The sequence below is a fragment of the Hordeum vulgare genome, chromosome 6H (genome assembly GCF_904849725.1).
Source record: "Hordeum vulgare subsp. vulgare chromosome 6H, MorexV3_pseudomolecules_assembly, whole genome shotgun sequence".
NCBI classification, from domain to species: domain Eukaryota; kingdom Viridiplantae; phylum Streptophyta; class Magnoliopsida; order Poales; family Poaceae; genus Hordeum; species Hordeum vulgare.
The window spans coordinates 355,558,526-355,583,514 of NC_058523.1; positions in this window are offsets into that span (position 1 = coordinate 355,558,526).

Sequence of the window (24,989 nt, forward strand, 5' to 3'; positions counted from 1 at the left end):
TACGTGTGATGCACTATGATATGTATGGGATTCGACACCTAGTCGTATGCCCTTAGTAGCTCTCTATATAGAGAACTGCCCCTTCGTGATTCCACCGAGGCTTGGTAGTTCGCTAAAGCTCCGGACACATTGGTTGACGGGCATGTATCCTTCTTAGCTGTTGTGTCTGTCCGTACGGGGAAATGTCACGCGGTGTAATGGACTCCTTGTAGCTTGCTACGACTCGTCTAAACTCACTCTTGACCAACACCTGCTTAGTTGGGTTATGTATGCCTGTCTCTGTATAGTCGAGCCACTTGAGTTTATGACTAGATATGTCGACCCGGGTTCTTTGACATTGGAATGCTAGCGACACTAATGCATACGTGAGTCAAAAGGCGCAAACGGTCCAGGCTAAGGTAAGGTAGTAGCCATGGGGATAACCGTGCGTGAGACTGCAAAGGGATGCAATGTGTTACAGGCTGGATTCCTATAGCTTAGGATCAGGGTCCCGACAACGTTGGTATCAAAGCCTGACTGACTGTCAGATTACTAAGCCAAACTGGTCGAAGTTGAGTCTAGAAATGCTTTAGTTATATATAAGGTAATTGTTTGTGGAAGGGAACGTAAGATTCTTGCCACTCTTCTCAAGTCATTCTATTCTCGTCATCCTCGTCTTTTCTACGGGGATTGAGAACTAGGTTACTTATCTATCTCCCAGGATCCGTGTCATTATTCGGTAGATTGTAGGAAAACGGGTAGAGAGTTAATCCGAGTTTCTTTTGTTCCAAGGAAACTAAAATAAGTTTTGATGACCATGGAATTGAACTTGATAGTTGAGTGGTTATGCTATCCTATCTTTTGTGGGTTGTCTCAAAATTGTTTTTGAGCATTTACAACCGTTAGACTACCCAATTTTATCTCCAGAGCTCTAATGCCTTTTGCATTACCCTCTATTTCAGATGCCTGGCCGTCCTTCTCATCAGGTGGTCCGTCTGACTAGGTGCATTGATGTGCCGGGTCACAGGGCCATGCTGGTCAGGATCATGTTAGTAGCCGGTTAACGCTGGTACCCAGAGTATACAGTGGAGGAGCAGTACCGGGATTTCAACCAGAGTCAGTACCTGTGCACTATTAGGTTATTCCGAGATTACCCTGGAGCCGAGGAGCCGATCCATTGGTTTTATGGATTGGGGGTTACTATTGACATGGCGGTACAAGATCTTGCCTATTCAATGTTGACCATCATGAGAGCCAGACATGCACTGCTACAGAATTCAGAGTTCTGCTATGTTCCCGCTTCTCAGCCAGGAGAAGAAGGATACCTCAGTGGGGTCTACTTTGATTCCTCTATGGAGGATTCGCTGCTGTAGTCCACCACTGAGATGTTAGAGAATAGAGACAGGGATGCTCGTGCCCTTCGTATGGAGCTCTATGCTACTCGTGACCGTTTGTGGACAGCTTTGACACAACTCGCACCCGTAGTTCAGACAGGGTATGGAGTTACTGAGATATTGAACCCTGTTAGGACTCATCTTCCAGCTCATGTTGACTGGCCTGCTATAGGAGGTGTTACCCCTCCCCGGGGACCTCTACTACCACTAGTCAGGGGACCAAGGCCACACCCGTGTCCTTACGGATCCCAAGGGTCTCAGGCTCGAGTATTTCCTGATCCGCAGGTTGAGCTCCAAGGGCATGGAGGCAACCTTTATGAAATGTTTTATGCGGATGCTTGAACCCGTGAGTGGAAGAGTAGTATGGTAGCAGTTATACTTCCACAGTCCTATGTGTCTTGTGGAGTATGCTTATGTCGTGAGATGAGTTCCGGAGGCATAGATAAATAATGTATAGGAAGCTTGGAAAGCCTCTGATGAGTAGTATCATCTTTTCAGTAGTTTTCTCTTTGGTATGAGGTTGTACTGAACTATGTAATGTTGTGTATGAACCATGGTGTATATATAGCAGTTGCTTGTTCCCATGTTGTTCGGATGTTCATTTCCGCATTCCATGTGTTCAGTGCATTCTTAATCCATAGTTAGTATTGATGTTGATATTAGTTTAAGCTGTGAGTTTGTTTGCCAGGATGGTGTTCACCAGGCTAAACCGTGCCGCTACCCATGTGTCGCAAGAAGGTAGTCAGGCAACACACGAGGAATTGCCTCACCTGCCTTCTCTGGCAGAAGTTATGCTTGAGGCGGAAAGAAACAAGAGAGACCAACCGTCTGCTAGAGCGTACTGAGCAAAATACGGCTCGTCAACCGCGAAATAACACAGTGTTCCTCAATGACTTTGTGAAGCATAATCCCCCAAATTTCTATCACTTCGTCGATCCTCTCGACGCTGATGACTCGTTGTGCAGTATATCGCGCAAAATACGCTCTGCCAATGTTTCAGAGGCCGACAAGGTGACCTTTGCTGCGTACTTTCTGGAAGGCCCTGCCAATCTGTGGTCATAGAATTTTGAAGCTATATGTCCTGCTGGACCAGCAGCCACATGGGCAGACTTCAGTGCAGCCTTCCGTCTGCACCAAACTCCAGAGGGTCTGACGAACCGTAAGAGAGAGGAGTTCTGTGCCTTCACCCAAGGAATGTTGACCGTGGATGCTTCTGGCCGCGAGTTCGGTAATCTCGCTCACCACGCAACTGAAGAGGTTTCATCTGATGCCAAGAAGCAAGCAAGATTTCGTAAGGGTCTGAGCCCCGAACTTCGTCGTGACCTGCGCCTTCATGAATATACAAGTTTTCAAGGTCTTGTCAACAAGGCGATTAGTGCCGAGACTAGTCATACCGACTATGAAGGCACGAAGAAGCACTCTCGCGACTCTGGCTCCTCATCTGGTTCCGCGTTTCCAAAATGCAGGCTGTGTGTCCCGAATAGCTCTGTGCCGCCAAGATATACCCCGAGGCCATCCTATGTGCCGCCTCAGGAAAACCAGACCAACCCTCCAGCAAGGACCTATGGTGGTCCAGCTAGCAATGCTGCACCACGTGCCAATCAGGTGATCTGTTATAAGTGTGGAGAACCAGGGCACTACTCACGAGAGTGTCCCGAGAATATATGTGCCAAGCAACCTGGAAAGTCCGCTGAGCAAGGCAAGTCGGGCAAAGCTTATTATGAAGCCAACTCCTGCACATGGCCGCGTGAATTATGTTACAGCTGAAGAAGCTGCTGAGGATCCCGACGTCATTTTGGGTACGCTCCTTGTCAATCATCACCCATCATCTTTTCTTTTTGAAACTGGGTCATCTCATTCCTTCATTTCCAAAAGTTATGCACATTTGCATAACATGTCCTTTTGTGATATGCCAATCCCATTAGTTGTCCAAACCCCTGGTAGTAAGTGGCAAAGTTCTAGGATAAGTTATGACAATGAAATCCTAGTAGTCAGGCTAGTTTTCCTAGCATCATTGATAGCCCTGAAATCCTCGGATATCAATATCATCTTGGGGATGGACTGGATGTCAACACATTATGGCAAGATTGATACCCATTCTAGAAATGTTCGGCATACCCATCCCTCGGGTGAGATAGTTAATGTCTCTACTCGAGTTGCCAAATGCCAACTCTATTCCCTCAATGCCAATTGATACGTCTCCGTCGTATCTACTTTTCCAAACCCTTTTGCCCTTGTTATGGATTGAACCCTAGTATCCACTATGTTCTGAGATTGATGTTGCTACTACTTTGCCATGCTTAATGCTTGTCACTAGGGCCCGAGTGCCATGATTTCAGATCTGAACCTATTCTGTTGTCGCCAATATATGTGTGTTTTAGATCCTATCTTGCAAGTTGTAGTCACCTACTATGTGATATGACCCGACAACCCTGGAGTGACAATAGCCAGAACCACTCCCGGAGATGACCATAGTATGAGGAGTTCATGTATTCACCGCGTGTTAATGCGTTGGTACGGTTCTTTATTAAAAGGAGAACCTTAATATCCCGTACTTTCCATTAGGACCCCGCTGCCACGAGAGGGACGGACAATAAATGTCACGCAAGTTCTTTTCCCTAAGCACGTATGACTACATACGGAATACATGCCTACATTAGATTGACGAATGGGAGCTAGCCACATATCTCTCCGTGTTATAGCTGTTACATGATGAATGACATCTGTTATACTCATCCATCACCGATCCACTGCCTACGAGTCTTTTACTATTGGTTCTCACAATGTTACTTTGCCTAGGTTTGTCCCTTGCTACAAAAGGGATTGGGCCACTTTGCTGCTGCTGTCACTACTACTGTTACTTGTCACTTTTCTACTGTTGTCACTACTACTTGTTACTTTTGTTGGAAATATGCCCTAGAGGCAATAAAAAATTAGTTATTATCATATTTATTTGTTCATGATAATCGTTTATTATCCATGCTATAATTGTATTGATTGGAAACACAATACTTGTGTGGATACACAAACAAAACATTGTCCCTAGTTGACTATCTCGTTGATCAAAGATGGTCAAGGTTTCCTCACCATAGGCAAGTGTTGTTACTTGATAATGGGATCACATCATTAGGAGAATCATGTGATGGACAAGACCCAAACTATGAACGTAGCATATTGTTCGTGTCGTTTTATTGCTATAGTTTTTTGCGTGTCAAGTATTTATTCCTATGACCATGAGATCATATAACTCACTGGCACCGGAGGAATGCTTTGTGTGTATCAAACGTCACAACGTAACTGGGTATCTATAAAGATGCTCTACAGGTATCTCTGAAGGTGCCTGTTGAGTTAGTATGGATCAAGACTGGGATTTGTCACTCCCTGTGACGGAGAGGTATCTCGGGGCCCACTCGGTAATACAACATCACACACAAGCCATGCAAGCAATGTGACTTAGTGTAAGTCACATGATCTTGTATTACGGAACGAGTAAAGAGACTTGCCGGTAAACGTGATTGAAATAGGTATGCGGATACTGACGATCGAATCTCGGGCAAGTAACATACCGAAGGACAAAGGGAATGACATACGGGATTATATGAATCCTTGACACTAAGGTTCAACCGATAAATTCTTTGGAGAATATGTAGGATCCAATATGGGCATCCAAGTCCTGCTATTGGATATTGACCGAGGAGTCTCTCGGATCATGTCTACATAGTTCTCGAATCCGCAACGTTTGCACACTAAATGTTCGACAATGTTTTTGGTATAGTTGAGTTATGGGTGTTGGTAACCGAAAGTTGTTAGGAGTCCCGGATAATATCCAGGACGTCACAAGGAGCTCCAGAATGGTCCGGAGGTAAAGATTTATATATAGGAAGTCATGTTTTGGTCACCGGAAAACTTTCGGGCTTATCGGTAATGTACCGGGAGTGCCGGGAGGGGTGCCGGGGACCATCGGGGGGTGTCACGACCCAAGGGGTCTCATGGGCTATGGGAAGAGATAAACCAGCCCCTAGTGGGCTGGAATAAGTTCCCACTAAGGCCCATAATGTTTGAGAAGGAAAAAACACAAGGTGGAAAGAGTTTCCAAGTGGGAAGGTGGAATCCTACTCCAAGTAGGATTGGAGTAGGACTCCTCCACCTCCAATTTCGGCCAAACCTTGAGGGTTTGAGGCTTCCTCCTCCCCTTCCCCCTCCTATATATATTAGAGGTATTGGGGGTTTTTCGAGACACAACTTTGCCACGGCAGCCCGACCACATACATCCACGGTTTTTCCTGTAGATCGTATTTCTGCGGAGCTCGAGCGGAGCCCTGCTAGGATAGATCACCACCAACCTCCAAAGCACCATCACGCTGCCGGAGTACTCATCTACCTCTCCGTCTCTATTGCTGGGTCAAGAAGGCCGAGATCATCGTCGAGCTATACGTGTGCTGAACGCGGAGGTGCCGTCCGTTTGGCATTAGATCGGAACGGATCGTGAGATAGATCGCAAGACGGTTCGTGCAACTGATCGCGAGACGGTTCATTGGACGGATCGCGGGATTGATTGTCGGACGGATCGTGGGACGGTTCGTGGGATGGTTGGCGGGGCGGATCGAGGGACGTGAGGACGTTCCACTACATCAACCGCGTTTCTTAACGCTTCCTGCTGTATCATCTACAATGTACGTAGATCCAAATCTCATCTCGTAGATGGACATCACCATGATAAGTCTTCGTGCGCGTAGGAAATTTTTTGTTTCCCATGCGACGTTGCCCAACAACTTTGCTTCTGCTGCTACTACTATTCCTTGCTACTCCGCTGTTACTTGTTGCAAGACTTTGTTGGCGCTAACATCCCGTCAACAAGGCTTTTTCTAGCGCCGTTGCTAGGGATTGTCAAAGCTTTTTCAGGTGATGTTGCTATCCTACTACCTTGCTACTGATACTTTCCTTGCACACACTAATCTTTCAGGTGTGGTTTTATTGACAACTCAGCTGCTAACACTTGAGAATATTCTTTAGCTTCCCCTTGTGAGCGAATCAGTAAATTTGGGTTGAATACTCTACCCTCGAAAACTGCTGCGATCCCATACGCTTGTGGGACATCAAGGCTTTTTCTGGTGCCGTTGCCGGGGAAGCACATCTATATTCTCTGAGCCACTTGGTATTGACGTCTGCTGATCAGTATGAGGAATCCGAAAGATCCAAGAACTAAAATCCTACCTTCCACTACGTGGAGAGGTAAGGAACTGCCATCTAGCTCTGCACTTGATTCACCTTCAGTTTTGAGTAAGTTTGCGACTTCGCCTCCTGCTAAAATCTTGATATGTCGCGTGTGCCTGATGATGCTATGGTTGATACTACTGTGCTTGATGATGCTACTTCTGCTGCTTATGATGCTATGCTAGATACTATGCCTGATGATGCTATGCTTGATACTATGCCTGCTATGCTTGATACTGCTTTGTCACTTGGTGCATTCCTTGATGCACAACTTGCTAGAGTTGCCGCTAGACGTGATGATACTTCTAAAACTACCGATACTATTGAAGTAGAACCTGCTACTATACCTGAATTGCCTATTATGCCTGATACGCGCTATGTTATGGAGGGAGAGATAGATGAGGAGAAACTTCTGCGCAAGTGGAAAGAAAAATCTCTGAACGCTAGGATGAAATACGACCCGAAGTTTGCCACTTCGCCTATCTTTGTGACCGATAAGGATTATGAATTCTCTGTCGACATTGAGTTAATCACTCTTGTCGAATCTGATCCTTTTCACGGTTATGAATCTGAAACGGTTGTAGCCCATCTTACGAAACTGCACGATATAGCCACCCTATTCACTAGTGAGGAAACGATCCGGCACTACTATATGCTCAAGCTGTTTCCTTTCTCGCTAAAGGATGATGCTAAGACCTGGTTCACTTCTCTTGCTCCTGGATGTGTGCGTAGCCCCCAGGATATGGTCTACTACTTTCCTGAGAAATATTTCCCTGCCCATAAGAAGCAAGCTGCCTTACAGGAAATATACAACTTTGCTCAAGATGAAGAAGAGAGTCTCCCACAAGCTTGGGGGAGGCTAATCCAGCTACTAAATGCTTTGCCTAATCACCCTCTTGAGAAGAATGAGATACTTGATATGTTCTATAATGGACTTACCCATGCTTCCAAAGACCATCTAGATAGTTGTGCCGGTAGTGTTTTTAGGGAACGATCCATAGAACAAGCTGAGATTCTACTGAATAACATCTTGTGCAATGAGAATGCTTGGACTATTCCCGAACCACCTCCTAAACCAACTCCGAAGAAAAGAGGTATTCTATTCCTCAGTCCTGAAGATATGCAAGAAGCCAAGAAATCTATGCGAGAGAAAGGCATTAAATCCGAAGATGTCAAAAATCTACCACCTATCGAAGAGATCCATGGTCTCGATAACCCGATACAGGTAGTAGAAGTAAATTCTCGGCGTAGGTTTGATGAGAGTGATATTCCTTTTGATAAACCTGCTAGCTTATGCATGGATGAATTTGATAACTTCGTTGCCAAACAACAAAGTTTAAATGATTATGTTAGCAGACAATTGGAAAGTAATGCTCGTGTGCCTAGTCATTCAAGTGCTTGTGTGGACAGAAATGTCAATGATCTTAAACTTCTGAGTAAACATGCTTCTATGGTTACTACTCAGGTAGAACAAGTACTTAAAGCTCAAAATGACTTGGTGAATGAGTTGAATAACAATTCCGTCAGAGTCGTTACTAGAGGCGGCAGAATGACCCAGGAACCTTTTTAGCCTAAGGGTCCTCCGAAGAGAATTGAACAAGAGTCTCAAGGAGTTAGCACTGATGCACCTAGTCATCCTATAAAGAAGAAGAAAGATGATAGGAACTTGCACGCTAGCAACCCTGTTGCTGCTACCCCTGAGAGTCCAAACGATGCCTCTATCTCTGATGCTGAAACATAATCTGGTGATGAACATGAGCCTAATGATAATATCCATAGTGATGTTCACGAAGATGCTCAGCCTAGCAGTGATAAGGATGTGGAGATTGAACTGTTGATCTTGATAACCCACAGCCTAAGACTAGAAGATACGATAAGAATGACTTCACTTCTAGGAAGCATGGTAAAGAAAGGGAACCATGGGTTCAGAAACCCATGCCCTTTCCTCCCAAACCATCCAAGAAAAAAGATGATGAAGATTTTGAGCGCTTCGTTGAAATGACCAGACCTGTCTCTGTATGCTAAGTACATGAAATATATTGTGACTAATAAGAGGAGGATACCTGAGGTTGAGATTCCGCCATGCTTGCCAATTACACTTTTGAAGGGTGGAACTCCAAAGAAACTAGGTGATCCCGTTGTGCCCACTATACCTTGCTCCATTAAAGGCAACTACGTTAGAACTGCATTGTGCGACCTTGGAGCTGGTGTTAGTGTTATGCCTCTCTCTCTTCACCGTAGACTTGAGTTGGATAAGTTGACACCTACTGAAACCTCTCTGCGAATGGCCGACAAATCAACTGCTTACCCTATTGGCATTTGCGAGGATGTGCCTGTTGTGGTTGCTAACACAACTATCTTAACAGACTTTATTATCTTGGATATTCCTGAGGACGACACCCTTGGCTGTCATCCTCGGAATACCCTTTTTAAACACCGCATGGGCTGTTATAGATTGCAACAAAGACAATATCACTTTCCATGTCAATGGTAATGAGAATACGGTGCACTTTCCGAAGAAACAATATCGAGTACATTGCATCAATGCTATCGAAAAGACTTCATCCATTCTTATTGGGAGCTTTGAATGCCCTATTCCTTGTGTCAAGATGAATTATGACTTGCTTGTTGGGGAGATACAAATTCCCATTGAGGTGACTTAGTGACTATTCGGAAATTCTCCGTGTTCTTTTGCGATTCGAAAAAGTTCTGTCGAGGGGATTTGATCAACCCCATTGACGGATTTCTTTCGATGACCATGAGATGGATGAATCAAGGAGTCACAAACCTCTGTTCCAAGCTTTCACTTTAGGTTGCTTAGAACGAAAATGATAGATTTAGTTTAGTTTTCCTTGTTTTCTGTCTTAGCGTTCGGTGGAAAAGTATCCCGAAAATAGAAGTTCTCCGAACGCTGTGAAAATCTAGTATGATTTTTTCTGGAATATTTGAAAAATACTGGGACAAAGAGTCTATCTGGAGCCCACACCAGTGGGCCACAAGCCCTAGGGGCGCGGGCACCCCCTGGACGCGCGACCCAGGCTTGTGGGCCCACATGCACCCCTCCACTCATTCTTGCTCCCATCTCCTTCTCCTGCCTCCAGAAAAAATCGTTTCGCAGCTCAAACCCGTGTTCTTGCAACTCTTGCTGGGATTTCCGATCTCTTTGCTCAAATTACTCCTTGGTAAGTGACTCCTCCATTGGTCCAATTAGTTCTTTCTTTAGTGCCTTATACTCCACGTATTTTTGCTCCCTTGGTGACCATATTCTTGAGCTTTGCATGTTGATTCTAGCTGGTCCCAAGTAGTTTTGATGCGTAATATGGTCTCTAGGCACTTGTGGGAGTAGTTGCTACAAGTTTAGTTGAGCCTTGTTCACCTTTCCTTTGGGTCACTGAAAATTTCAGAAAAGGAAGATGTTCGAGAGAAACTATCATGGTGGTTCCTCAAGCAAGAGAGGTCCCTGTCTTGCAATTCGGGAGCCTGATCCTTACCAACCTAGGGACGTGCAGGTTCAACCATGTGAATGGCCTTCTGATGAATTTATGATTGAGGCAGGCTTCAAAGATGAGTTTGATGCATTTGTTCGCAACGTCGGACTCGAAGAATTCATCTCCGATAAATGTGAACAGTATGTTGCTCTCATTGCTTCTTTTGTTCGTAGATTCAAATTTTCAGCTGGCCGTGAGCCATCGATACTGTTTGATCTCTATGATAAATCGTATACCATGGATTTAGAGGATTTCAGTAGAATTTGCAAAATACCTATTTGGGGTGACCTCAATGATCCTTCTAAATCTTCGGTTAGAGATTTTTGCGCTGGTATTACGGTTGGAGAAACTAGAGACATTACGCAAGCTACCATGGGGAGTATTCATTTTCCTGCCTTGCATTACTTCGCCCTCTTCATAGGCAGATGCATTAATGGCAAGATTGAGCATTGTCACCTCTGCGGACCCGACATTAGTATCCTTAAGAGCGCAGTGACGGGTGACAAAAGCTTTAAGATAGGAGCTATTATAGCAAGGAAGCTGAATAAGAATGCTATTGATGGGGATTTCTTTGGCGGCATCTATGCCACTCGCATAGCAAATTTCCTTGGAGTACCCATCCGCGAAGGAGATCCCCCGGTCCATACAGCTTTCCTTGATCGCGTCGTTATGACACGCTACCAGTTCCTTGAGAGGGATGATGAATCCCTCCTATACCGATTGATATTTAACCGGCAACGTGTTTTCCATATTACCCTTCCTGCTCCTGATTTTGTTGACTTTCAGGTAAAACAGAGATATTACATAACCAGAGGAGAGACAGAGGAGTATGAGAGGGAGGCGACGGCTGCTCGTCTCCGTGAGACAGCTATTCAGGCAGCGGCTGCAACGCTCCCGTATAAGCCCGATTATGATTTTGGGTTTCGCCGGGACCATCCTTGGGAGTATACCAAGTTAGGCCAAAAGCATAAGCTTGGGGGAGTACGTGTTCTCACCGACTTTACATTATTGCTTATTCTTTCACTTTGTAAGCCGGTGTTCACACTTTGCCACTGTGTCATCCATGCTAGTTTATTCTTTTTCTCGTCTTCTTTTTGTGTGTCTGTCTAGTTTGATAAAAAAACCAAAAAGATTTTCTTTTTATTCTTTTGCTTGTTGGGAGCTTTCCCGTGTAAATAGTTTTCTTTTCTTTGGGTCAAGGTAGAAGATATTGGGTACAATGTTTAGTGGCTCTTGCATGCATACCTATTTAGCTTTCAAAGAGCCATATTACTTTGTCTTCTCATTTGGGTTTGCCTGCAGATTCCAGCGTAGTCCAATGCATGAGCACGCTTATTATTGTTCACATCGTTCGGTCATGCAAGTGAAAGGCAATAATGACGATATCTGATGAAATGACTGAGCCTGGAAAAGCTGGGATGAACTCGATCTATTTTGTTTTTGTAAATATGACTAGCTCATCATGCCTGATTCAGCTTTGTGGTGAGAGAAACATGTTTGCAATGACAACTTAGAGATCATAGTTGCTTATGCCATGCTTACTTAGCTAGGAGCTTATAATGGTTTGTCTTGGTTGCCCACATATATGTTGAGATGACTATGATGTAGTATGATAGGATGGTATCCTCCTTTGAATGTTTCAAGTGGCATGACTTGGCGCATGTTCACGTATGTAGTTGAAACAAAATCAACATAGCTTCTATGATGTCATGTTCATGGTGATTTATGTCCTACTCATGCTTGCACTCAATGTTAGTTAATCTCAATGCATTTTGATGACTGTTGTCGCTCTCTAGTTGGTCGCTTCCGAGTCTTTTGCTAGACTTCACTTGTACTAAGCGGGAATACTGCTTGTGCATCCACTTCCATAAACCCAAGTTGTTCCATATGAGTCCACCATACCTGCCTATGTGCGGTATCTACCTGCCGTTCCAAGTAAATTTGCATGTGCCACTATCTAAATGTTCAAGAAATAATCTTTTTTGCATGCCCGAACCGCTCATGTGGTGACACGGGGCTATTGGTATTTTCCATGCTAGGCGTGTTATCCTCGATATGTGTTTATTCACTATCATTCACGAGGAAGGGGCCGGTAATTGGAATTCCCAGTTCCATGCTCAAATTGAAAAGATAATTGCAAACAAAACTCCCCCAAGATTGATGTTGGTATGGACGGTACCCAAGGATTCGGCTAGCCATGGAGTGTGATTGATTGGTGGTGGGGGAGTCAAAACTTTACTTTTCTGTTTGGGAACCGCCTATAGCATGTGTAGAGTGGAAGATGTTGAGAACTCTTAGTCACTGTGTTGACAATGAAAGCATGCCACCCAAAATTATTATCTCTGTTTTCAAAGCTTGAGCTCTGGCACCTCTGCAAATCAATGCTTCCCTCTGCGAAGGGCCTGTCTATTTACGTTCCTGTTGAGTCATCATCCTCTTACAAAAGCACCAATTAGAGAGCACCTCTGTCATTTTCATGCTTTGCTTTTAACTGTGTTGAGTGTGAGTATGACTAGATCTTCATTGCCTTGAATTACAATGTTTAGTCAGCCGTTGGTCTTTTAAGGTGCTCTGCATTTATGTTTTGCGGTCTCACAAAGAGCTAGCGAGATACCATCTATTCGTACTGCTTCATGTTGTTTTGATTGAAGTGTTGACACTTGAGGCTTATTATGATTTGCTTGCTAGTAGATTATGCCATTGATATGAGTTTACCGTGAGACCTAGATGTCCTTTGGTTATGTGGTTTGCTTGTGATGTTGCTGAAATTCTGGTTCTGAGTTAGACATAGTTGCAACAACAAGATCAAACAGAGTTCGTCAAAGTTTTTCTTTTGTCTCTCTCAGTTTGACAACTGAGTTGCTTGAGGACAAGCAAGGCTTTAAGCTTGGGGGAGTTGATACGTCTCCGTCGTATCTACTTTTCCGAACTCTTATGTCCTTGTTTTGGACTCTAATTTGCATGATTTGAATGGAACTAACCCGGATTGACGCTGTTTTCAGTAGAATTGCCATGGTGTAGTTTTTGTGCAGAAATGAAAGTTCTCGGAACATCTTGAAAATTTACGGAGATTTTTCTGGAATAAAAGAAAAATACCTGCGCAAAGATCCACGTGAGGGGGCATGCCAGTGGGCCACAAGCCCCTGGGCCGCGGCCACCCCACATGGTCGCGCCATGAGGGCTTGTGGGGCCCACGTGGCACCACCGCCCCCAATCTCAGTTCTATATCTTCCGTTTCGCCCGGAAAAAATCAGAGAGAAGGTTTCATCGCGTTTTGCGATACGGAGTTGCCGCCACATCCTGTTCTTCATCTGGAGGGCACATCGGGAGTCTATTTCGGGCTCCGGAGAGGGGAAATCGTCGCCATCGTCATCATCAACCTTTCTCCATCGACAATTCCATGATGCTCTTCATCGTTCGTGAGTAATCTCATCGTAGGCTTGCTGGACGGTGATGAGTTGAATGAGATCTATCATGTAATCAAGTTAGTCCTTGACGGGGATTGATCCCTAGTATCCACTATGTTCTAAGATTGATGTTGCTACTACTTTACCATGCTTAATGCTTGTCACTAGGGCCCGAGTGCAATGATTTCAGATCTGAACCTATTATGTTTTCGCCAATATATGGGTGTTTTAGATCCTATCTTGCAAGTTGTAGTCACCTACTATGTGGTATGACCCGGCAATCCCGAAGTGACAATAGCCGGAACCACTCCCGGAGATGACCATAGTATGAGGAGTTCATGTATTCACCGCGTGTTAATGCGTTGGTCCGGTTCTTTACTAAAAGGAGAACCTTCATATCCCGTAGTTTCCATTAGGACCCTGTTGCCACGGGAGGGATGGACAATAGATGTCATGAAAGTTCTTTTCCCTAAGCATGTATGACTACATACGGAATACATGCCTACATTAGATTGACGGACGGGAGCTAGCCACATATCTCTCCGTGTTATAGCTGTTACATGATGAATCACATCTGTCATACTCATCCATCACCGATCCACTGCCTACGATTTTTTACTACTGGTTCTCGCTACGTTACTTAGCCTAGGCTTGTCCCTTGCTACAAAAGGGATTGGGCCACTTTGCTGCTGTTGTCACTACTGCTGTTACCTGTCACTCTGCTGCTGCTCTCACTACTACTTGTTACTTTGCTGCTAGTGCTATTACTATTCCTTGCTACTCCGCTGTTACTTGTTGCAAGACTTTGTTGGCGCTAACATCCCGTCAACAAGGCTTTTTCTAGCGTCGTTGCCAGGGATTGTCAAAGCTTTTTTTAGTGTCGTTGCTATCGTACTACCTTGCTACTGATACTTTGCTTGCAGACACTAATCTTTCAAGTGTGGTTGAATTGACAACTCAACTGCTAATACTTGAGAATATTCTTCAGCTTCCCCTTGTGAGTGAATGAATAAATTTGGGTTGAATTCTCTACCCTCGAAAACTGCTGCGATCCCATATGCTTGTGGGACATCACCAATCCCCTTCCAGAACTTGAAGACATTCCGGTAGTCAGTGACTTCCCGGATGTTTTTCCAGAAAAACTGCCAGGAATTCCACCTGATAGGGATGTAGAGTTTGTGATAGATCTTGTTCCAGGAACTGTCCCAATAGCCAGAAGACCTTATAAGATGGCACCCTTGGAGCTAGCCGAACTTAAGAAACAACTAGATGAGGCCTTGAATATTGGTTTCATTCATCCTACCTCTTCCCCCTGGGCTTGTCCCGTCCTCTTTGTTAAGAAGAAGGATGGAACGAACGGATGGTTGTAGATTATCGACCAGTTAACCTGGTCACCATAAAATACAAGTATCCGCTCCCCAGGATCAACGATCTGTATGATCAGCTCGCTGGATCCTCAGTCTTCTCCAAAATGGAGGTTGGGTTAGTGTTGGGGATATTATCTGTTGGGTATCACGCCCTAGTTGGGCCGGGTCACCAAAGTTGGCGACTCATCTCCAAGTGGTTTTGGCCTTGGTCCAGCGAGGCCGGAAGTCGTATGGCGGTTCAGGACCTTCAGGAGGAGTCCATAGTAGAGAAGGTCTCCAAGTCTTGGAAAGATGACGACTTAGAGATCGTAAGAGGCACCCAAGGGATCTGAGGAACCAGAGCAATCAGCAACCCAGGAGACCACGCCAGTCAACACTGATGACGAATCGTCCATGGGCGATTCAGATTCAATCCAATCTCTACACGGGGGCTGCCTTGGGTGCTTGTCACTGGCCATGGACCCCGAAGTTCTTGACCGGACTCGCCGTTAGATCGCCGTTTACATGGCAGGGGCGACTCAACCCTCGCCAAACCCGGCAGGCGGAGATGGGACGGGCGAAACATCTAGAAGTCCAGCCTCGATCTTGGTGGAGTTAGCGGCCGAGATAACAAGGCTCATGGCGACCCCCATAACACCGGAAAACCAGGACGCGGTAAACACGGAACTGACGAAGCTAAGAGAGGGGGTGGAAAAGGCTCACCGGGACGCTGAGGTGGAGGCCGCCAGGATCGAGACCCGGCAGGCTCAAATTACCGCTGAGGTAGCTCGCTTGAATACCGAAAACTGGCGGCTCGAAAGGCATCAGCGCGCATCTGATGCCGTCCATCAGCAGAGGCATCAGGGTCGTTTGCCCCCTGATCTCAACCCGACCCACATGTTCGACACTCCACGAACTCATGGGGCAGGGGCTGCCCCGGGGGGAAGGCCGGGCCAGCCACCGAACCCGCCGTTTCATCCAGCTGTGGATCGCGTTCCCCGATTCCAGACACCTCAAGGTAACTTTTCCAACCCGGTGGACAACGTCATTGCCGCAACTCGTCATCTAGAATCCCTTCTGATTCACGGCAACACTCCAGCCGAGATAGAGGCAAGGAACGCCATTGAGATGTTGGAGACGGCGGTGGTTCAAAACGCCTAGTTCTCACACAGCCTAGATCGGCTGCACTCCACTGCCCAGGCAAGGTGCACCAGGAGTCGGCCAGAGGACCAACCCGCTATAACCAGCGGACCGCGACCCTTTCCCCAGGTCAACTCGCGTGATCATCGAGACCCGCCAGGTCAGGATCACCCAGACACCCAAGTCGCCCCAGCGCCTCTTGTTGGAAGCGGCAGACAAGTGGGGGTGCCGTGTTTGGCCCCCGCCCTTCGCAACGAGTGAATGCCCAAGGATTTTAAAGGGCCAAGAAAGGTGCCTAACTACACTCCGGACCTTGACCCGGCGTCGTGGGTCGAGAGTTATGAAATCGCCATGGACATGCTCGATGTAAGCGAAGCAGTCTGCGCCAGATACTTCACAATGATGCTCGAAGGGACGGCGCGTACTTGGTTAAAGAACTTGCCCCCCAACTCCATCTAGACTTGGGCTGAATTAAAAGAGCATTTCGTCAAAAACTTATGAGGAACCTGCAAACGCCCGATGACAATAGTCAATTTACAGCACTGCGTTCAACGCCCGGATGAGTCAGCCCACCACTGGTCGCGGCGGGTCGCGGAAATCATTCACTCGTCGGACGGTATTACGGCGGCTCAGGCTGTGCTGATCCTAGAGCAGAATTTCCACTACGAGCCCTTGGTGCAGAAGTTGGGGCAACTCAAGCGAAAGGTCCAAGACATGGGGTAGCTAGTGGACACCCTCACTGGGTACGCTGAGGCGGACGACACCAAAGATCCCGGAGAGGATGGTGGTAAAGCCAATTCGCCAAGGAAAGGCGAGTCATCCAAAAATTATACCCAGTTCCGGGGACGCGCCCGCCATAATCATGGAGCGAATAGCAAGAGAAGGCAACATGAAGAGTCTTCGGACTTAGTCGCCAAAACCAACACCAATAATGGCAACCAGCGCCAGAAAAAGAATAGGGGTTAAAGTGGCAAAAATCCATGCAATTACAATGAGTTACTCAATGGCCCCTGCCCGCACCACGCCATGGCAGACGGACCGGCGACTCATTCCTGGGAGGACTGTTACGTGATGCGGGAGTTTGGGGCGGAGGCGATCAAAAAAGGGCAAGGCGGTGACCCGGACCAACGGCAGGAACAGTTTGGCGCACCTAATCAACGCAAGAACCCCTTCGGCGGCTTCCCCGAACCCGGGGCTCATGGTGGCTCGCAGCCAAACAGTGGCCAGTACCCAGATCATCACCAACGACGGTAGAACCCGCTTGGAGTTTTTCAACAACCACTCCCACAGGGGGCTTCGCAGGGGCAAGACGACAATGGCGGCTTCCGCAACAACCCCAAGCAGTTAAGCAATGGGCAGTACCACGTTTTCACCACCAATGCCCGCAGGCGTGATAAAAAGGTGAGTTACCGAGTGTACAGTGTATCTAAGACGACACTCCCTCGATACCTCCACTGGTCCGAGCAGACTATATCATGGAGTAGGGAGGATCACCCACCAAGAGTTGACAATCCCGGCGACTTAGCGTTGGTCGTTGCTCCCCAAGTTGGAGGATATACTTTATCGAAGGTACTGATGGATGGTGACAGTAGCATCAACATATTATACTTTGACACCTTCCAAAGGATGAACCTGTTGGAGAAAGATTTGATGCCCTCAACCACGGTATTCCACGGGATTGTCCCAGGTAAATCGGCGTATCCCATAGGCCGAGTTAGGCTCACAGTTTCACTTGGAACAACGTCTAACTACAGGAGTGAGTCGCTTATGTTTGAGGTGGTCAAGTTAAAGAGCCCCTATCATGCGCTGTTTGGGCGACCGGCTTACGCCCGGTTCATGGCTCGCCCCTTCTATGTTTACCTTAAACTCAAGATGCCTGGTCCTAAAGGACCCATCACCTTTGATGGTGATAGGAGGATTGCAAGAGAGTGTGAAGAAGGGGATGCGGCTTACGCAGAAGTCGCCTGTGCTGCGGAAGAGCTTAAATATCACCAGGCCAATGTTGATCCGTCTGATATGTCACCTTTAAAGAAGCCAACAACAGACGCTGAGCCGGCCTTCAAGTTCAAACCAACAGATGACACTAAGACAGTGGATTTCGTCCCTGGCGACTCAACCAAGCAGTTTAGTATTGGGATGGGTCTGGACCCCAAATAGGAAAGCGCACTCATCGAATTCATCCGCGAGAATCGGGACATCTTCGCATGGAAACCTTCCGACATGCCTGGTGTGCCCAGAGAATTCGCTGAGCACCATCTTAATGTTGACCCAAAAGCAAAACCGATTCAGCAATATCTTCGTAGGTTCAATGAGGAACTACGCAAGGCAATCGGGGAGGAAGTTGCCCGTCTCTTGGCCGCCGAATTCATCGTAGAGGTCTTCCACCCCCAATGGTTGGCTAACCCCGTCCCGGTGCTCAACAAGAACGGTACCTTCCGTATGTGCATTGATTACACGGACCTTAACAGAGCTTGTCCAAAGGATCCTTTCGCCCTTCCCCGCATCGATCAAATTATCGATTCAGTGGCGGGTTGCGAACGTTTGTGCTTCCTGGACGCTTATTCCGGATATCACCAAATCAAGATGGCTGTGGAAGATCAGGAGAAAACAACTTTTATAACCCCCTCCGGGGCGTTTTGCTATGTGTCCATGCCATTCGGACTCAAGAGTGCAGGGGTGACTTATCTGCGTTGCATCCAAAATTGCCTTCGTGGCCAAATCAGACGCAACGTCCATGCCTATGTTGATGACATTGTGGTTAAAACTCACCGGAAGGAAACACTACTGGGAGATCTCAAGGAAACTTTTGATAATCTGCGAGTATATCAGATGAAGCTTAATCCCACCAAGTGTGTCTTTGGTGTTCCTGCAGGGAAATTGTTGGGTTTTTTGGTGTCTGAGCACGGCATTGAAGCTAACCCGGACAAGATCGAGGCGGTTACTTTCCTTGGGAAACCAGCGAATATTAATCAAGTCCAACGGATGGCGGGTCGTATTGCGGCCTTAAGTCGCTTCATAAGCCGTCTGGGAGAAAAAGCTATTCCCCTTTATCAATTGCTTAGGAAATCTGACCATTTTGTTTGGACAGACGAAGCCAATGAAGCTTTCGAAGCCTTAAAATGGCAGCTGGTCAACCCGTCGGTCTTGGCCACCCCGGGGGAGAAAGAACCCATGCTTTTATATATTGCGGCAAACTCCAAAGCAGTGAGTGTGGCAGTGATCGTCGAAAGGAAGGAGGAAGGCAAGGAATATCATGTGCAGCACCTGGTGTATTTCATCAGCGAGGTGCAACTCTTATGCCCTTGTTTTGGACTCTAATTTGCATGATTTGAATGGAACTAACCCGGATTGACGCTGTTTTCAGTAGAATTGCCATGGTGTTGTTTTCGTGCAGAAATGAAAGTTCTCGGAACATCTTGAAAATTTACGGAGATTTTTCTGGAATAAAATAAAAATACCTGCGCAAAGATCCACGTGAGGGGGCGTGCCAGTGGGCCACAAGCCCCTAGGCCGCGGCCACCCCCTATGGTCGCGCCATGAGGGCTTGTGGGGCCCACGTGGCACCACCGCCCCCAATCTCAGTTCTATATCTTCTGTTTCGCCTGGAAAAAAATCAGAGAGAAGGTTTCATCGCGTTTTGCGATACAGAGTCGCCGCCACATCCTGTTCTTCATCTGGAGGGCAGATCCGGAGTCCATTTCGGGCTCCGGAGAGGGGAAATCGTCGCCATCGTCATCATCAACCTTTCTCCATCGACAATTCCATGATGCTCTTCATCGTTCGTGAGTAATCTCATCGTAGGCTTGCTGGACGGTGATGAGTTGGATGAGATCTATCATGTAATCGATTTACTCCTTGACGGGGATTGATCCCTAGTATCCACTATGTTCTAAGATTGATGTTGCTACTACTTTACCATGCTTAATGCTTGTCACTAGGGCCCGAGTGCCATGATTTCAGATCTGAACCTATTATGTTGTCGCCAATATATGTGTGTTTTAGATCCTATCTTGCAAGTTTTAGTCACCTACTATGTGGTATGAACCGGCAATCCCGAAGTGACAATAGCCGGAACCACTCCCGGAGATGACCATAGTATGAGGAGTTCATGTATTCACCACGTGTTAATGCGTTGGTCCGGTTCTTTATTAAAAGGAGAACCTTCATATCCCGGAGTTTCCATTAGGACCCCGTTGCCACGGGAGGGATGGACAATAGATTTCATGAAAGTTCTTTTCCCTAAGCACGTATGACTACATACGGAATACATGCCTACATTAGATTGACGGACGAGAGCTAGCCACATATCTATCCGTGTTATAGCTGTTACATGATGAATCACATTTGTCATACTCATCCATCACCAATCCACTGCCTACGAGTTTTTTACTACTGGTTCTCGCTACGTTACTTAGCCTATGCCTGTCCCTTGCTACAAAAGGGATTGGGCCACTTTGCTGCTATTGTCACTACTGCTGTTACTTGTCACTTTGCTGCTGCTCTCACTACTACTTGTTACTTTGCTACTACTGCTATTACTATTCCTTGCTACTCCGCTGTTACTTGTTGCAAGACTTTGTTGGCGCTAACATCCCGTCAACAAGGCTTTTTCTAGCGTCGTTGCCACGGATTGTCAAAGCTTTTTTTAGTGTCGTTGCTATCGTACTACCTTGCTACTGATACTTTGCTTGCAGACACTAATCTTTCAGGTGTGGTTGAATTGACAACTCAACTGCTAATACTTGAGAATATTCTTTAGCTTCCCCTTGTGAGCGAATGAATAAATTTGGGTTGAATACTCTACCCTCGAAAACTGCTGCGATCCCATATGCTTGTGGGACATCACCAATCCCCTTCCAGAACTTGAAGACATTCCGGTAGTCCGTGACTTCCCGGATGTTTTTCCAGAAAAACTACCAGGAATTCCACTTGATAGGGATGTAGAGTTTGTGATAGATCTTGTTCCAGGAACTGTCCCAATAGCCAGAAGACCTTATAAGATGGCACCCTTGGAGCTAGCCGAACTTAAGAAACAACTAGATGAGGCCTTGAATATTGGTTTCATTCATCCTACCTCTTCCCCTTAGGCTTGTCCTGTCCTCTTTGTTAAGAAGAAGGATGGAACGGACCGGATGGTTGTAGATTATCACCAGTTAACCTCGTCACCATAAAAAACAAGTATCTGCTCCCCAGGATCAACGATCTGTATGATCAGCTCGCTGGATCCTCAGTCTTCTCCAAAATGGAGGTTGGGTTAGCGTTGGGGATATTATCTGTTGGGTAACACGCCCTAGTTGGGCCGGGTCACCAAAGCTGGCGACTCATCTCCAAGTGGTTTTGGCCTTGGCCCAGCGAGGCCGGAAGTCGTATGGCGGTTCAGGACCTTCGGGAGGAGTCCATAGTAGAGAAGGTCTCCAAGTCTTGGAAAGATGGCGACTTAGAGATCGGAAGAGTCACGATTGGTGTAAAGGAAAGAACCCTTGTAAACCCTAAGGACTCGACCTGTATATAAAGGCGAGTCCCAGGAAAGGAGAGGGTAGGTTAGAAATCATCGAGTGCTAGGTCCGGCGAGTTGCGCCCCCTTGTAATAGAAACATCATCAATACAAACTCCAAGCAGGACGTAGGCTTTTACCTCTTCACGAGGGGCCGAACAAGGGTAAATCTCTGTCTCGCTCCCACATAACCCCTTTGAGTCGCCACCAACGTGCGATGGCTCCAACACTAAGTCCTTTCACGAGGACATCTGCCGTGACAAAACCACGACAGTTGGCGCCCACCGTGGGGCCTGCGCACGGTGGAGTTGAGTTCTGAAAGGGAGCCCTACCAGGATCTGGGAGCTACGCAGCGGGGCTCATGACTCGGAGCCACCGTGGGAAACACTACATCAACAACTTGCTATGGGGCCCCGAGGCCGATTCGATCGAATCCGGTTACAAGGTCCCCTTCGGCAAGATCAGCGACTTCGTCGGCATGATTGGATCGCCCATGCCTGAGCCGGACACCTACTCCGACATCGTCGAGCCGGCCAAGTACGTCCGCCCTGTCATGACGCCAAACCTAACCCGTCCGGTCTTTGTTGGGTTCACGCAGGGGTCTGAGGAACCAGAGCAATTAGCGACCCAGGAGACCACGCCAGTCAACACTGATGACGAATCGTCCATGGGCGATTCAGATTCAATCCAATCTCTACACGGGGGCTGCCTTGGGTGCTTGTCACTGGGCATGGACCCCGAAGTTCTTGACCGGACTCGCCGTTAGATCGCCGTTTACATGGCAGGGGCGACTCAACCCTCGCCAAACCCGGCAGGCGGAGATGGGAAGGGCGAAACGTCTAGAAGCCCAGCCTCGATCTTGGTGGAGTTAGCGGCGGAGATAACAAGGCTCATGGCGACCCCATAACATCGGAAAACCAGGACGCGGTAAACACGGAACTGACGAAGCTAAGAGAGGGGGTGGCAAAGGCTCAGCGGGACGCTGAGGTGCATTCCGCCAGGATCGAGACCCGGCAGGCTCAAATTACCGCTGAGGTAGCTCGCGTGAATACCGAAAACTGGCGGCTCGAAAGGCATCAGCGCGCATCTGATGCCGTCCATCAGCAGAGGCATCAGGGTCGTTTGCCCCCTGATCTCAACCCGACCCGCCTGTTCGACACTCCACGAACTCCTGGGGTAGGAGCTGCCCCGGGGGGAGGGCCGGGCCAGCCACCGTACCCGCCGTTTCAGCCAGCTGTGGATCGCGTTCCCCGATTCCAGACACATCAAGGTCACTTTTCCAACCCGGTGGACAATGTCCTTGCCGCAACTCGTCATCTAGAATCTCTTCTGATTCACGGCAACACTCCAGCCGAGATAGAGGCAAGGAACGCCATTGAGATGTTGAAGACGGCGGTGGTTCAAAATGCCCAGTTCTCACACAGCCTAGATCGGCTGCACTCCACTGCCCAGGCAAGGTGCACCAGGAGTCGGCCAGAGGACCAACCCGCTATAACCAGCGGACCGCGACCCTTTCCCCAGGTCAACTCGCCTGATCATCGAGACCCGCCAGGTCGGGATCACCCGGACACCCAAGTCGCCCCAGCGCCTCTTGTTGGAAGCGGCAGACAAGTGGGGGTGCCGGTTTGGCCCCCTCCCTTCGCAACGAGAGAATGCCCAAGGATTTTAAAGGGCCAAGAAAGGTGCCTAACTACACTCCGGATCTTGAGCCGGCGTCGTGGGTCGAGAGTTACGAAATCGCCATGGACATGGTCGATGTAAGCGAAGCAATCTGCGCCAGATACTTCACAATGATGCTCGAAGGGACGGCGCGTACTTGGTTAAAGAACTTGCCCCCCAACTCCATCTAGACTTGGGCTGAATTAAAAGAGCATTTCGTCAAAAACTTACGAGGAACCTGCAAACGCCCGATGACAATAGTCAATTTACAGCACTGTGTTCAACGCCCGGATGAGTCGGCCCACCACTGGTCGCGGCGGGTCGCGGAAATCATTCACTCGTCGGACGGTATTACGGCGGCTCAGGCTGTGCTGATCCTAGAGCAGAATTGCCACTACGAGCCCTTGGTGCAGAAGTTGGGGCGACTCAAGCGAAAGGTCCAAAACATGGGGGAGCTAATGGACACCCTCACTAGGTACGCGGAGGCGGACGACACCAAAGATCCCGGAGAGGATGGTGGTAAAGCCAATTCGCCAAGGAAAGGCGAGTCATCCAAAAATCATACCCGGTTCCAGGGACGCGCCCGCCATAATCATGGAGCGAATAGCAAGAGAAGGCAGCATGAAGAGTCTTCGGATTTAGTCGCCAAAAACAACACCAATAATGGGAACCAGCGCCAGAAAAAGAATAGGGGTTAAAGTGGCAAAAGTCCACGCAACTATAATGAGTTACTCAAGGGCCCCTTCCCGCACCACGCCATGGCAGACGGACCGGCGACTCATTCCTGGGAGGACTGTTACGTGATGCGGGAGTTTGGGGCGGAGGCGATCAAAAAAGGGCAAGGCGGTGACCCGGACCAACGGCAGGAACAGTTTGGCGCACCTAATCAACGCAAGAACCCCTTCGGCAGCTTCCCCGAACCCAGGGCTCAGGGTGGCTCGCAGCCAAACAGTGGCCAGTACCCGGATCATCACCAACGACGGTACAACCCGCTTGGAGTTTTCCAACAACCACTCCCACAAGGGGCTTCGCGGGGGCAAGACGACAATGGTGGCTTCCGCAACAACCCCAAGCAGTTAAGCAATGGGCAGTACCACGTTTTCACCACCAATGCCTGCAGGCGTGATAAAAAGGTGAGTCACCGAGCGTACAGTGTATCTAAGACGACACTCCCTAGATACCTCCACTGGTCCGAGCAGACTATATCATGGAGTAGGGAGGATCACCCGCCAAGAGTTCACAATCCCGGCGACTTAGCGTTGGTCGTGGCTCCCCAAGTTGGAGGATATACTTTATCGAAGGTACTGATGGATGGTGGCAGTAGCATCAACATATTATACTTTGACACCTTCCAAAGGATGAACCTGTTGGAGAAAGATTTCATGCCCTCAACCACGGTATTCCACGGGATTGTCCCAGGTAAATCGGCGTATCCCATAGGCCGAGTTAGGCTCATAGTTGCGTTTGGAACAACGTCTAACTATAGGAGTGAGTCGCTTATGTTTGAGGTGGTCAAGTTAAAGAGCCCCTATCATGCGCTTTTTGGGCGACCGGCTTACGCCCGGTTCATGGCTCGCCCCTGCTATGTTTACCTTAAACTCAAGATGCCTGGTCCTAAAGGACCCATCACGGTTGATGGTGATAGGAGGATTGCAAGAGAGTGTGAAGAAGGGGATGCGGCTTACGCAGAAGTCGCCTGTGCTACGGAAGAGCTTAAATATCACCAGGCCAATGTTGATCCGGCTGATATGTCACCTTTAAAGAAGCCAACAACAGACGCTGAGCCGCCCCTCAAGTTCAAACCAACAGATGACACTAAGACAGTGGATTTCGTCCCTGGCGACTCAACCAAGCAGTTCACTATTGGG